This window comes from Pseudonaja textilis, chromosome 2 (genome assembly GCF_049901715.1).
Source record: "Pseudonaja textilis isolate UNSWEBS1 chromosome 2, rPseTex1.2, whole genome shotgun sequence".
Taxonomy (NCBI): Eukaryota; Metazoa; Chordata; class Lepidosauria; order Squamata; family Elapidae; genus Pseudonaja; species Pseudonaja textilis.
In genome coordinates, this window is record NC_141991.1 from 231242811 (window position 1) to 231257484 (window position 14674).

Below are 14674 nucleotides of genomic sequence, written 5' to 3' on the forward strand. Positions count from 1 at the left end.
TTCAGTAGATAAACATAGAGTAACTGCCAAGTTTCAATTCAAATTGCAGCTCTATGTTTAACCAGCAGATAATGTTTAAAAATAATTTAAAGACACAGAGAATCTGAAAACATTGATGGATATTTTAGTTATATGGAAAAAAACATGCTTTCAGTGCTCCCAACTGTATGACTTCCGTTTGTGTAAACAGAGTAAATGGAATGTAGTCAATGGATATCAAACCTAATTTATAATTTAAACTTTTAGAGCTTTCACTCATCAATTGTTTTAAAGGTAGTTCAATAGTAAGGTGCATATTTTTCCTCATAGAAGTCTTATGTTCAATGTCTGGAATTCCCAGATACATCTGAGTAAAGGTTCTTGCCTCAAATATTGACAATTGTAGCCAGTCAGGGATATTCTATGAAATGGATGAGTGTCCTGACTCAAGATAAGGTAGTACCTTCCTATGATTCTTAAGTCATCCTAGCCATTCCACTTCCTGTAATGACAAGTGTTGTCCTCCCCTAAAGTTGAATCCCTTTAACTACTTCTTATGGCCTACAAATGGCATTGACGAAGACATCTTTAGCATGACCAGAATTTGTGTGGTTGGTAAGGTACGCTGATTGTTCATCATCCCTGAAATTGTTTGCAGCATCAATTTAAAAATAAAATAACCCCTGTGGTATTGGTATGTCACTGAAGATGTATAGTTATCTATTGGAAGTTTGATATTTATACCACCAGCTTGATTGAAACTCTGTGTTACTGAATCTCAACTGGAATGATTAAAAGAAGTGCCCAGCTGTTCCTAATCCTATAGGAATGCTTTTGCAATGTTAAGAACATAAAACCTATGTCAACAAGGCAAAAAAATTTAGACAGACAAAACAGTAACCCCAGACATTATAGAAAGGGTCCATAATAGTTGTCCACATGGGAGGATATGTATTGTTCTTTGTATTTAAAGCTGATTAAGTGCTATACACAAAGAAGAGGACTAGGGATATGTATGGCAGAGGAATTCCGTCTGCTTTGCCCTCCAAGTGCTTATGGTTCTGAATCAGTGGTGGGATTAAAAAATTTTTACTACCAGTTCTGTGGGCATGGCTTGGTGGGCATGGCTTGGCAGGTATGGCAGGAGAAGGATACTGCAAAATCCCTATTCCCTCCCCACTCCTAGGGGAAGGTTACTGCAAAATCCCTTTCCCGCCCCACCCCACTAACCTGCTTTCCAGCTCCATTCTCCTATGCAGGGCAACAAAAGAAGACCCTGCTGATTGGCTGGGACTTGAGAAACAGAGACTAGATGGGGGTGAGGCCAGTCAGAGTGTTATTTACCGGTTCTCTGAACTTCTCAAAATTTCCGCTACTGGTTCTCCAGAACTGGTCAGAACCTGCTGAATACCACCTCTGTTCTGAATGAATTTCTAAATCATGTTTTGAGTTCCATGGATAGAGGAATCTCTCTATTATAGACCATCACTCTTTACATATAGAGGGCAAAAGGACAGTGATACTGGGATCATTACAATCTGAAGAACAATTTATAATATTATCTAATTTAAAAATCAGATAGTTATGGATCTATTTTAAGATGTCCTCCTTTTTCTAAGATTCTAATGTCAGTTATATGGGAGATGGCTTTCTCCTATGCTGCTCCCAAGCTGCTCCCAAGCAATGAAAGGCAACTTCCTCCACATTTGTCCCACTCTTTCTACTTTCAGGAAAGTAGTCCTGTTTAGCTAGATCATTTCAGCTGTTTTGAGTAAAGCTGCCTTTTGCAATTGACTGATGGTGAATTTGTCAATGCCGATGATGTTCAAGTAGTGCTCAAGTTGTTTTGAAATTGCATTCAAGGCACCTATGACTATTGGTGCTACCTTTGCTTGCTTTTGTCATAATTGTTTTATTTCTATTTGCAGGTCTTTATATATTATTTTATTATCTTATCCAGTTTCTTCTATTTTATTCTGCTGTTTCAAGGCACTGCAACATCCACTATCCAGACTTTTTTTGACTTTCTTATTGGGGTGATAAGTCTGGGGTGATATGTGGCAGGTGCCTCTCTGATTGAATTCTAAAGTCCTAGAGTACCTTAGGCTATGAAGCTTCTCAGTCATCCAAGTCATGGTTGTCCCAAGCAAAATGTCTTCCAAAAAAACCATAAAAATAAGCAAGTCCAATTGCCTCCTGAAAAAGCACCTTTGGGACAGAGCACCTTAGCTTCATCATTTTCTATTATTTTATTTCATCGTTCCACCATTTTTTGCTTGGAAGCAAATGGTATTTCTTGCTTAGCTTCTTATGCACCATAGGTACTGCCACATCAACCATCCATAATTTTTTTGTTTTTATTATTGACAATTGTTAAGTCTGGGATATTATGTGGCTGGTGCCTATTTTATTATTATTCAATTTATTGTTTAACATTTTAATGTATTTATAGGCTTTTAATATTTGTAAGCTACCTAGAATTAAAGATTGGTTTGTGCAGAGCTGAGAAGACATCTGGTGTTACCAAGTGTGATTTCTTCAAGAGAAGATTCTGTAAACCAGAGACTGAGGAGTTCTGGAAGTTGAAGTCCATACATTTCAAAGTTTCCAGGATTGAAAACCACTGCTATTATCAAAACATCATAATTTAAAAGGCCTCTCTTTTGTAATGAGTTGCTTCCCTTCACCGATGAGGGTGTTCTGAAGATGACCCAAAAGGTTCTGTAATGATACATAGAAATGACTGGAGGAAGAGATGCTGACTGTTTCCTGTCTGGTTTATCAGGAAGGATTGACTGATTCCTAAAGGAGGATACCTGTATCTTCCATCAGAAAGGACCATTCCTAATTTTATTTTTAGAAAGCAGTCTGCTATCAAGATTTCAGAGGCACAGACTCTCCTTTAAATCTCATTTAAAATGGGGAAGGCACCTTAGATCAAACCTCTTAAGAATAAGTGCAATTCCACGGTGGAAACAAGTTTCCTGCCAGGGATGGGCTCCCCTTCACTATACAGCCATCTGTTTGGCACACTATAAACTGTATTTTGGCACAGAACAGGGCTTTGAACTTGTGGCCTAAGCGGCCTCTTACAACTTTGTGATTTTAGTGAAGAATTCCAGGTGTTCAACAGCTGTGAGAATTGCCATTTTTAATAAAAAAAAAAATCATTTCTTGCCTATCATGACCCCAAAGCAAAACAAAAAGATCTTTTGGCAGTCTCAAAGATTAACACATTCATTATTGCATACATTTTCATGGCTCTAAATCTATTTCATCAGATGCATGAAATGTTATCCCAAGTTGGCAAGTATGTGTACATAAGGCGGAGAGAAAGAAACGCAAGCAGTCAGATCAAAGGAAAATGTAATGTAATAAATACAGATTGTGACGATTATCTTAAAGCTTAAACACTGATATTATCAAAAGCAGAAAAGACAGAAATGAAAATAGCTTCTAATGTTTCAAGGACTTAGCTCACCCTAACAATCATGAGTATTTCTGTTGTGGTTGTAATATTTCTAACATAGAAAAGATATTTACAAGTCCATTTCAGTGGAATATTTTACAGTCTTTAAAAGTCTCTACCTCTCCCAACGCAATGATCAAAGTGTGGTGAGATAATATATTTTTTGCAACCATAATAGTTTGTAGAATTTTAGCTCTGTTAAACTTTCTCTTAAAAATATTTAAGACTTTTCCAAAGGATTGTTGAAAGGTAGAATCCTGATGGAAAAAATAATACAGTGCATAATCCAAGAAAGCATTTAAAATAATGGCAAATGCTGCATTATAATTTTTGCATAGAAGGAATACAATTTGGGAGATTAAGATTCAAGCCTGCTCTCAGCCATGAGGCTCACTTGAGTATTTTGGACCTGTAGTCTTTGATAAGTCCAGCCTATCTCAAAGGGTTGCTGTTGTGAGGAAAAAATGTGAGGGGGTACTATATGCATTGCTTTGAGATCCTGAAGAAAAGTCAAGATATGCATCTAACAAATAAAATAATAACTGAAATAAGATCATAAGCACAGTTAGGGTTTCATTTAGCAACCACTTCACGTAATGACCAAGTTGCTGGTCCCAGTTGTAATCAGTAAATGAAGACTACTGGTAGTTAACTGTCAATCTAAGACCTCATATCATCCCTTCACAATACAGATATGAAATTAGCGAGCTTTAGGGCAATTTAAAGCATTTACACCTAGTTCTTTTATTCCTTCTATGCTGGGCCTGTAAAGCAATTCATTAGTGACATTTTTTCTAAATGCAAAAGTTCAAGGAAGGATTTTAGGGGTTTGTATGTAATTTCTTCCTCTAGGCTTCCACTTCCCATCAAGGATAGCAACTTGTGAGAAACAGTGCAGAAATACCCTTGAAATGCCATTTGTCTGTAATAAGGAAGTAAGAGCAAGCCAGAGGAGAGAAAGTTGGCACATTCTTTTCATGTTCAACTGCCACATAATTTATCTCTTGACTTTGCCTCATGCAATATCCTTGCAATGGTGTCAAATGGACCACCTATCATGTGAGTGCATGGCAAGACAGCAACTTAAAGTTATGTCCTATCCATGTTTTCATTTTATTCACTCCTTCATGTTCATGTAATTTATGAAATTCTGAAAAGCATGTTTTCTTAGTGAACTCACCCAGAGGTCAAAGAAGAATAGTTGTATATGAAAGCAACCTTGTTCACAATAGTTCTAAACTAGGCATAAGAGCAGTTTGAAGAGTAATGTCATACTTACACGTTGAGACAAGCACATGGGTATAAACCTGCAGTTTGTCTCCATAAAAGAAAGAAATTGTTGCAGAGTGGGCTTGTTCACACAAGAGATCTTAGATATCAACCAGGGGCCTCAGCTGTAGTGTAAAGACAAGCTGGAGCCTTTAATCATACAATCATGCCTGCCAGCTTAATTTTTTTGGACATTTGTTAGGATGCCTCAAAAGTCAACTCTAAAGAGTAAGGATGTTATATATCAGCAAATGACAAGGATTATTTTATTTATTTAAAGAAGTCAAATGAGCATAATAGGATTAAAACAATCAGAATAATATGTGAAATAATATTTCCTTTTCCCTCTTGCTCTCTGTAGAGGAATGTTAAGAGTGAGAGTGGAAACTTTACTCTTCATTCATTTTCAAATACCATGATTCATCACGGGCTATGTCATATCTTTATGAAGCCAAATTAAACAAAAGGCGGGTGGATAATGCTTTCTACTTCTATGGAGACAATGTAAGGGGGAAAAGGCAGAAGGAAGGAAAAAATGATGCTAATTCTAGTCCAATCCCCTTCAAGCAGGAGAACCCACCCTCAGCTGAGGATTCCTCCCCTTCCTTTTCTACCACAAAAAGACAGTAAAGGACCTGTTGAAAATGCTAAGAAAGGGCTGTGAAAAACCTTTACCTTCCCCAAGGTACATTATTCTTAGCTATATTCTCTACCACAATCATATGGGCTGTTTGAAAGACTATGCATGATTTCCTGACAGTGAGAACAATTAATCTGTAGAATGGCTTGCCTTCAGAACTTATGGATGGTCCATCACTAGAGGTTTTTAAGAAGAGATTGGACAACCTTTTGGCTGGGAAGGTGTAGGGTCTTCTCTTGGGCATTGGGTTGGACAAGACCTCCAAGTGCCTTCCAACTTTGTTATTCTGTATTTGGCAGGCCCATCTTTTATACAGATAGTTCTCAATTTATTACTTGATTCTGAAGTCCCAACAGCCGCCCCACCATAGTCATTTTGTTTGCTCAGCAACTGCTCCATATCAATAGCCATTTGCAGCATCTTGTAATTATATGACCATGGTTATGACATTTTTTGCCAAAACCTGGTGTTTATTTCTAGTTTTCAGCAAAAACACCCCATAGCAAAGAATGGCTTCACTCCTTAATGACTGCAGTGTTTGCTTAATGACTACAGAATTGATGCCTGCTGCAAAAAAATAATGGTCATAAAATCAGACTGATCTTATGGGTGACCTGCTTTACAGCCATCACAACTTATTACTATAATGAGCAAACTGCATTACAGTTATAAGTCAAGGACTACCTGGAATCAAATAAATGACCTTCCCTGCCTTCATGTTCCTTGCAATAATATTTGGGAAATATTCTGGGAAGCTCATGAGGGCTATGGTGGCCTAGTGGTGAAGACACTCACCTCCCACTTGGAAGTTTGAGAGTTCAATCCTTTATAGCAATAGTACTTAGACTTATATACCACTTTATAGTGATTTATAGCCCTCTCTAAGCAGTTTACAGAGTCAGCCTATTGTCCACAACAATCTGGGTCCTCATTTTACCAACCTCAGAAGGATGGAAGGCTAAGTCAACCTTGAGTGACTCAGAATTGAACTCCTTGAGTAAGCAATGAGTTAGCCCTGCAGCACTTTATTCTAACCACTGCACCATCACAAACTCCATGAGGTGTCAGGCCAGTAAACAGCTAGGTCCAAATTAACAGATTTCAGGACCGTAAAAAGAGAGATATTCTATGGAAGCCCATACCTGGCATTTATCCAGCCTTTGTCTAGATTATACAGAGATTAAAATGGGAATCAGAATATAAGGAGATATTTTGATAGCATGCAGCATCTGCTTTCCTTTCGCCTCCCTCTCCTCTGCCTCCCCACAACTCCCAGTCAAATTTGGAGAATAACTAGCACATAAAACCCCCAAAGCATATGTAAAGACAGTAGGGCAGCAAAGGTTTCTGCAAAATCCTATGGAAAGTACATAGTGGAGGGGTTACAGACCTAGAATCAGTGGTGGGATTCAAAAACTTTTACTACCAGTTCTGTGGGCATGGCTTGGTGGACATGGCCATGTGACTGGGTGGGCGTGGCTTTTTTTTCAGCCCCCACCCATTTTTGGGAGCTTCCTAGCCACAGAGGAGCCTCTGGGGTGGGGGGAGCGTTTTTGCTCTGCTAAGGCTCCTCTGAGGCTCTGGAAGGCGAAAAAAAATTGCCTTCCTGGGCCTCAGCAAGGGGAATCCCAACCCAGCTGATCTTATCTACAGCTGATTGTCGGGAGGGAAAAAAATGAAAGAAATATCTTAGGTGAATGTCAGGCAGGTGGGCGGGGTCAGCAAGCATCAGGCGGGAGGGCAACTGGGTGGGAGGCATGGCCAGCCAGAACTTACTAACGGTTCGGTGACCCACGCCAAATTCTTGCTACCAGTTCGCCTGATCCGTTGCGAACCGGCTGAATACCACCACTGCCTAAAATATACACCACCTAGTTTTCTCCAGTACTATGCATCTCTTAAGAGGGGGAAGATAGTGGAGCTACTCAATTATCTAGATATTGTTGATAGAAAGAGGACAAAAATCAGTCTATCAGCAGCAGAGGCACATAAGTCAATATGGTGGTTGAAACCACACTGTCAATTTCCCATTTCTGTTTAAAGTGTTTTGTGAATACAACACATTTAAAAAACCTGTTTTGAACAGAAATTGTGACTGCCAACTTGGCTTTTTGTTTTATCCTCCCTGTGAACCACCCTGAGTCTGTTCATTATAACCTAGTTATAACCATAGTTACATGAATGCTCAGAGAAAAGGGGAAAAAAAGTGACTGAATAATGATGAGTGCAATCATTATAAAAGACCTGGTGGCACACTGATTGGAATGCTGTATGGCAGGCTATTTCTGCTGACTGCCAGCAGTTTAATTCTCACCAGTTTAAGGTTGACCTAGCCTTCTATCCTTCCAAGGTCAGTAAAATGAGGACCCAGATTATTGGGGGAAAATATGCTGACTCTATAAACTGCTTAGAGAAGACTGTAAAGCACTATGAAGTAGTATGTAAATCTAAGTGCTAATTAATGCTGTTGCCATAATCTGTTTGTGACAGAAGCAGCATGAAACTATTTCCAGCAATATTTCTTTGTACTTTACTCCATCTTCAGGATATTGGTCAGCCATTATTTTTATCCAGGATATTGTTTTTGCACATGATGCCTAATGGCAACTTGGAGGAAGGAGAAACTATGTTTGCTTGCTATGATTGCATTTTATTGCTCATGGGTTTCAATGAATGCAGAAAACAGAAGGAAAATGCAACCCAGATTGTACCATGAGTATGTTTTTGTCCTTCATGAGTCTGGGCCAGGATTATAGATGCTGTCATAAAACATGGTGTCAACCTGAAATTATGACCATATTCATCCCCCAGAAGGGAAATCAGAAGCCGTGGGATATAAATTACTGCACTGTCTTGGAATTAATAGGTACTCTGGGGTTATGTGTGCATTCAAGTCTCAAAGATTTTCCCCCAAGTGCAGAAAAAATGTCATCTCTTGCAGTCAACAAATAGGGCTGTCCTTACTGTGGCACTTTTAATTAAAGTGCCCTATCTTCTTCAGACAGCAGGTTTTACCTATTTTTAAATGTTAGCAAATTGTTAACTATTTAGTTTGTGATTACTTATATGAAAAGTTGGATGTAGAAAAATAGGTGATTTTTTTTTAAAAGTGCCAAATAATTTTAAGTGCTCTGTTTCCTGATTGGAATAGGGGATTATTTTTTGTTCTGTTTTAGATATAAATATGTCAAGCTGCTAATATCTCTGCTTTGGAAAAAAAAGGCAGGTACCTTCTACTTACACTGGAGGAAAATATGCAGCATATTACTCAGAGTTAACTTGGGAATTTATTATGTGGACTTTGAACTGGAGAAATTCCTTTTGAAGTTAAGATTCAAAAAGGCAATGAATAATGCAAACTTAGAAGTGACACTACTTTGGCATTATTGTAATACCCATGATGCTTTGCTATATGATGGACATTAATCAAAATGATTCTAAATACCATCTACTGTGTAGAATTGATATCCATGATATTCACACTACTATCATCTCTGTCTCTGTCTTTCTCTCATCTATCTCCATTTATTCTATCTATTTGTGATATCTACCTACCTACCTACCCACCTACTTACCATGTTTTCCCTGAAAATAAGACCCTGTCTTCTATTTTTTACCACCAAAAAAGACACCAGGTCTTATCTTCAGAGGATGTCATCCACTGACTAACTACACTTGTGTGCGTCGCCCCGGCCTCCTTTTCACTGTCAGAGGCCTTCAGGAACTTTTTCTTCTGCTTCCGGAAAGGCTTTCCTGAAGGCCTCTGCAGCTGATAACAGAGCTCCAGATCGATCCGGAGCTTTGTTATCAGCTACAGAGGCCTTCAGGAAGAAATGGGCCGGCGAGGTAGGTGTTGGGGTGTGTGAAGCCTGGCTACAACTGTCCAAAGGTAAGTAGTAGGGCAGCTGCACCACCCCCATTCCCACTCTAGCTTAATTTTTACCCATGCACTCTGGTATGGGCGGGATCTTAATTAGGGCTTATTTTGGGCATAGGGCTTATATTGGGCGCACATGTAAAAATCAAGCTAAGACTTACTTTCAGGGTAGGTCATATTTTCTGGAAACAGGGTATCTATCTATCTATCTATCTATCATCTATCTATCTATCTGTCATCCATATCTATCTGTCTGTCTGTCTGCCTATCCTGTCTGTCTGTCCTTCTGTCATCCCTATCTATCTATCTATCTATCTATCTATCTATCCATCCATCCATCCATCCATCCATCCATCCATCACCTATCTACCTCCATCCATTCTTCCATCCATTCTTCCATCCATTCCCCAGCCTCACTAATGGATTGAGTGTGAGTTAGAATCATAAGAACATTATACCAGGATTAGACCAAAGAACTCTCTAGATCAGTGTTTCTTAACTGTGACAACTCTTTCACACATCTGGAAATTGCCACAGTTGGGAAATATTGCTGCAAATAAGCCTCCCCTGTCCCCTAGTGACCTCTCTGATGTGTTCAGGATATACTATGATATCCATCATAGCCTTCTTCTACTGTTCTTCTCAATCCTCTGGATGCCAACTTTGGACCAGGAAACTTTTAATAGCTGGATTTTTCATGAATCTATCTAGTTTTGTTTTAAAACCACTAAATTTGGTGGTCATCATCACATCTCATGATAGCAAAATTCCACAATTGAATTATATATTGTTGAAGTGGCTGTCCTAAATTGCCCTCAACCCCTCTTTTCCAGCAATAATACATGCATTTTTAGATTGGTGATCAGAAATATGCACAGTATTCCAACTGTGATCTCACGATTGATTAATAAATAAAACATTATGACAAAGTACAAATAATCTGATGACATTAGCAATTTGACTACCTCCTGCTTTATCTCTGTCTCTGAACATATGTTAATAAATTTAAACATACAACTCCCAACATCAGAGCCTGCACACTCCATTTCACGCATCCCTCTATTATAAATTATAATATTAAAATTGCCTATTCATTCCTATTTTTTCCAGTTCTTTAAAAGAATCTAAGTGAAAGCAAAGAGAACCACCGAGAGCTTACAACAGCTTTATAACAGAATGTTCTTTCTGAGAATGGAGACTAAGTCTTAACAAGCTTTATGAAACTGTTTGTTCTTTGGTTGATGGAAGATTGGCCTTCCTCTAGCCATGCTATGAAAACAGAAAAAAGGGAATCTTGGATCCATAACATAGTGGGACATGGTGAAACATGCCTGATCAAAATATATATGATTTACTTAAAGAACATGATTCCCATCACTCTTTACTTCTTTCCTCTATGTGAAAATACACATGAACTGAAGTAGCCACTGAAAGTATGATACAAACAATATAATCTCAACCATCAGAAAATGTTGGTAAGACTTACAAAATGATATTAGATATCATATTGCTCTTTTAATGTTCAGGCACACAGCCAAAATAACTTCTGTATCTGCCAGTGTTTAATGAAATGTTACACTGATGCAAACAACTCATGTTGTATCACACGTTTCTTGAGCAGATAACACATTTGGCAGTCCCACTGAGTCAAAATAATGACAGCATGAATAATGCAGTGGATCTCACTGAGCTAATTCTCTCCATTGCAATCAACATTTCCCCCTACTTCTCTTGTCTCACATATCATTGCCACCCTCTTCTGTTCTGTTATGGACTGCAGTCAGCTTAGGCAATATATGTCACAAACAGAAAAGACTGTTTAATATTTCATGCTTTAGAGAAGGAAAATGGAAAGAGCCTAACATCCAGTCTATATGCTATTGGTTATGGAATGACCACTTATTTTTAATGTATGAGCCTTAAATTATGACTAATTGCAAAAGAAGATGGCTGGCCATTCAAGTGCTTATTTAAAACTGGCACATATCTCCTATTGAAAGTAAATTGGTCTTCACGCAAAAAGAAACTATAGCTCAACCTACCAAAAACACAACTGTAAAAGACAGACCAGAAATAAAAGTTAAAATTAGCAAAAAAAATAGTAAGAGAACACCTGTCTGATCTTGATGAACATAAATCACCAGGGCCTGATGAATTACATCCCTGAGTTTTAAAGGAGCTGGCAGAGGTCATTTCAGAACCACTGCACCATATCTTTCAAAAATCCTGGAGCACCAGGGAACTACCAGAGGACTGGAAAAGAGCGAATGTGGTTCCCATCTTCAAAAAAGGAAAAAAACAGACCCAGGAAACTATAGACCAATCAGCCTAACATCAATACCTGGGAAGATACCGAAAAGATAATTAAAAAAAAAACAGATCTGCCAACATCTAGAAACAAGTAAAGTAATAACTAGCAATCAGCACAGGTTTGTTAAAAACAGATCATGCCAAACCAATCTTATTTCATTCTTCAATATAGTGACAAAATTAGTAGACCAGCAAAATACTGTGGACATAATATATTTAGATTTCAGCAAGGCATTTGACAAAGTAGACCACAACCTACTTCTTAGTAAGCTAGAAAAAAGTGGAATAGATAGCACCACCACTAGATGGATTTGCAACTGGCTGGCAAACCATACTCAACAAGTAGTCCTTAATGGGTCCAAATTTACATGGAGGGAAATAAGCAGTGGGGTGCCACAAGGTTCCATCTTTGGCCCAGTACTCTTCAATAGGTTCATTAACGACTTAGATGAGGGAATAGAAGGGGAACTTACCAAATCTGCAGATGATACTAAGCTGGCAGGAATAGCCAACACCCAAGAAAATAGGCTCAAGATCCAGATGGAAAATGAAAATGAATTCCACAAAATGAAATTCAATGTAGAGAAAAGTAAAGTCTTATACTTAGGCAAGTAAAACCAAAACTATACATATAGACTGGGTGAAACCAGGCTCAATAGCAGTAACTGTGAGAGGGATCTTGGAGAGTTAGTGGACAACCAGCTAAATATGTGTGCAGCAGCAGCCAGAAAAGTTAATGCAATCCTAAGTTGCATTAACAGAGGGATACAATCAAGATCAAGTGAGGTACTAATACCACTCTAGAAAGCCTTAGTAAGACCACACCTAGAGTACTGCATCCAGTTTTGGTCACCACACTATAAAAAAGATGTTGAGACTCTAGAAAGAGTACAGAGAAGAGCAACCAGGATGATTAGGGGACTGGAGACTAAAACATATGAAGAACGGTTACAGGAACTGGGCATGGCTAGTTTAGTGAAGAGAAGGACCAGGGGAGACATGATAGTAGTGTTCCAATATTTGAGGGGCTGCCACAGAGAGGAGGGGCTCAAGCTATTTTCTAAAGCGCCTGTAGGCCAAACAAGGAATAATGGATGGAAACTGAACAAGGAGAGATTTAACTTGGAAATAAGGAGAAACTTTCTGACAGTGAAAACAATCAACCAATGGAACAGTTTGCCCTCAGAAGTTGTGGGAGTGCCATCACTTGAGACCTTAAAGAAGAGATTGGACTGCCATTTGTCACAAATGGTGTAGGGTCTCCGGCTTGGCCGGGGGGTTGGACTAGATGATCTATATGGTCCCATCTAATTTTGATTATCTGTTATCTGTTAAATTTTAGTATCTTTATGGAAATTGTACAATGAATTTACCCAGGAGGACCTTTCTATTCAAACTCAACCTAATAAATGATTTGGCATTATATTTCTAAAATTAGAAGGCTATATGCATTCTACAAGCCAGTTCTGGAGAAACAAGGTAGGAAATTACCATGGATGGGGAAACTAACAGGAATTTTAACAGGAAATAAAGTAAAATGGGCTGTGTGAATGTCTGAGCCTTATAAAAACCCTACAAATCAAGTTTGCACAAAGGCCTAAGTAGCCAGGAGACTCCAGAAGTTGGTGGGGAGCACAGCTAAATCTTTAAGTCAAAGTTTCTCAAACTCAGCCATGTTAAGATGTATAGATCAGTGGTGGTATTCAGCTGGTTTGCACTGATTTGGGCAAACCAGTACCAAGGATGGGTCACTGAACTGGTAGTAAGTTCTGGCTGGCCATGCCCCTGACCCAGTCACCCGGTCACTGCTGACTCACTTCCTCTGCCCACCCGATGATCGCTCCTTAAAGGTATTTCTTTTTTAACCCCTCCTGACAACCAGCTGTTCGTATGCTGGATTCCTTTTGCTGAGGCCCAGGAAGGCAAAAAATGGAGGGAGGGGCTCAGCCTCCCCTCCATTTTTTTTGCCTTTCTGAGCCCCAGAGGAGCCTTCTGGGAGCAACCCCCCCCCGAGGCTCCTCTGAGGCCCAGAAGGCCCCCAAAAATGGTTGGGGGGTGGCTGCAAAAAAGCAAAAACAAAAAAACAAAAGCCACGCCCACCCAGTCACATGGCCATGCCCACCTAACCATGCTCACAGAACCAGTAGTAAAATATTTTGAATCCCACCACTGGTATAGACTTTAGCTCCTAGAATTCCTTAGCCAGTTGGTGGAGTTTGTTTCCTTAAGGGTTTTGGGAATTCTGTAACAGAGCAAATTTGTATTGGCAGAGAGAATGGGTTAAATGATCTTTGATGGATATCTCTGTCTCTATGGTTCTACTGCCATATGAAACAGCTGCTACTTACAATGTGAAATCCAGTATGCCTAGAGAGAGAAATTAATCTATAACTCCAACAATCATGCTTAAAATCTTCCCCTCCAAACCAACGGAGAATACTGCTAAGCAATATGTACTTGACAGTTTCAAGTTTCATCTGTGCTGGAAGCTCTAAATTGTGATCAAACCACATTTGAAACTTAAATACATTAACCTACTGACATTCACAAGAACGAAGGCAAGTTGACACATTCCTTAGTAATAAATGAATTGAGTCTCTCTTGGAAATGAAAAATAAAAGTTAGCATAGAGACACCTTCAGCTGTTTAATGTTGCGTTATAGGAATATCTAATAGAAAATTCATCTGATATATATATCAAGTTGATCTGCATTCTGGCTTAGAAATGAATGTTCAAAGACCCAAGACAATTCCATTTACAAAATAAATCCACTTAGCTCAAAGCTAGGATTGGTGTTAACTTTTTAACACTCTGTGAGCATTGATATCGTTTTGTGATTCCTACAAAGATAACTCCCTATATTTCTTGGTCATCTATGTGAACTCATGCCAGTTCAAATATTGGAGAATTTGTTCAGTTGAAAACATATGTTGCAAGACTGTAACATTTAAGGCAGTTTGACTTAATTATAAATTCTCACTGATGAAATTCCCTTGAATTTGTTTTTCCTAGTGAAACAAGAACAAAAGGCACAATCTATCCACTATTGACCTCACCCCATTCCTAAGAGGTCTGTAAGGGGCGTGCATAAGTGCACCATTGTGCCTACTGTCCTTGTCCTATTGTCCC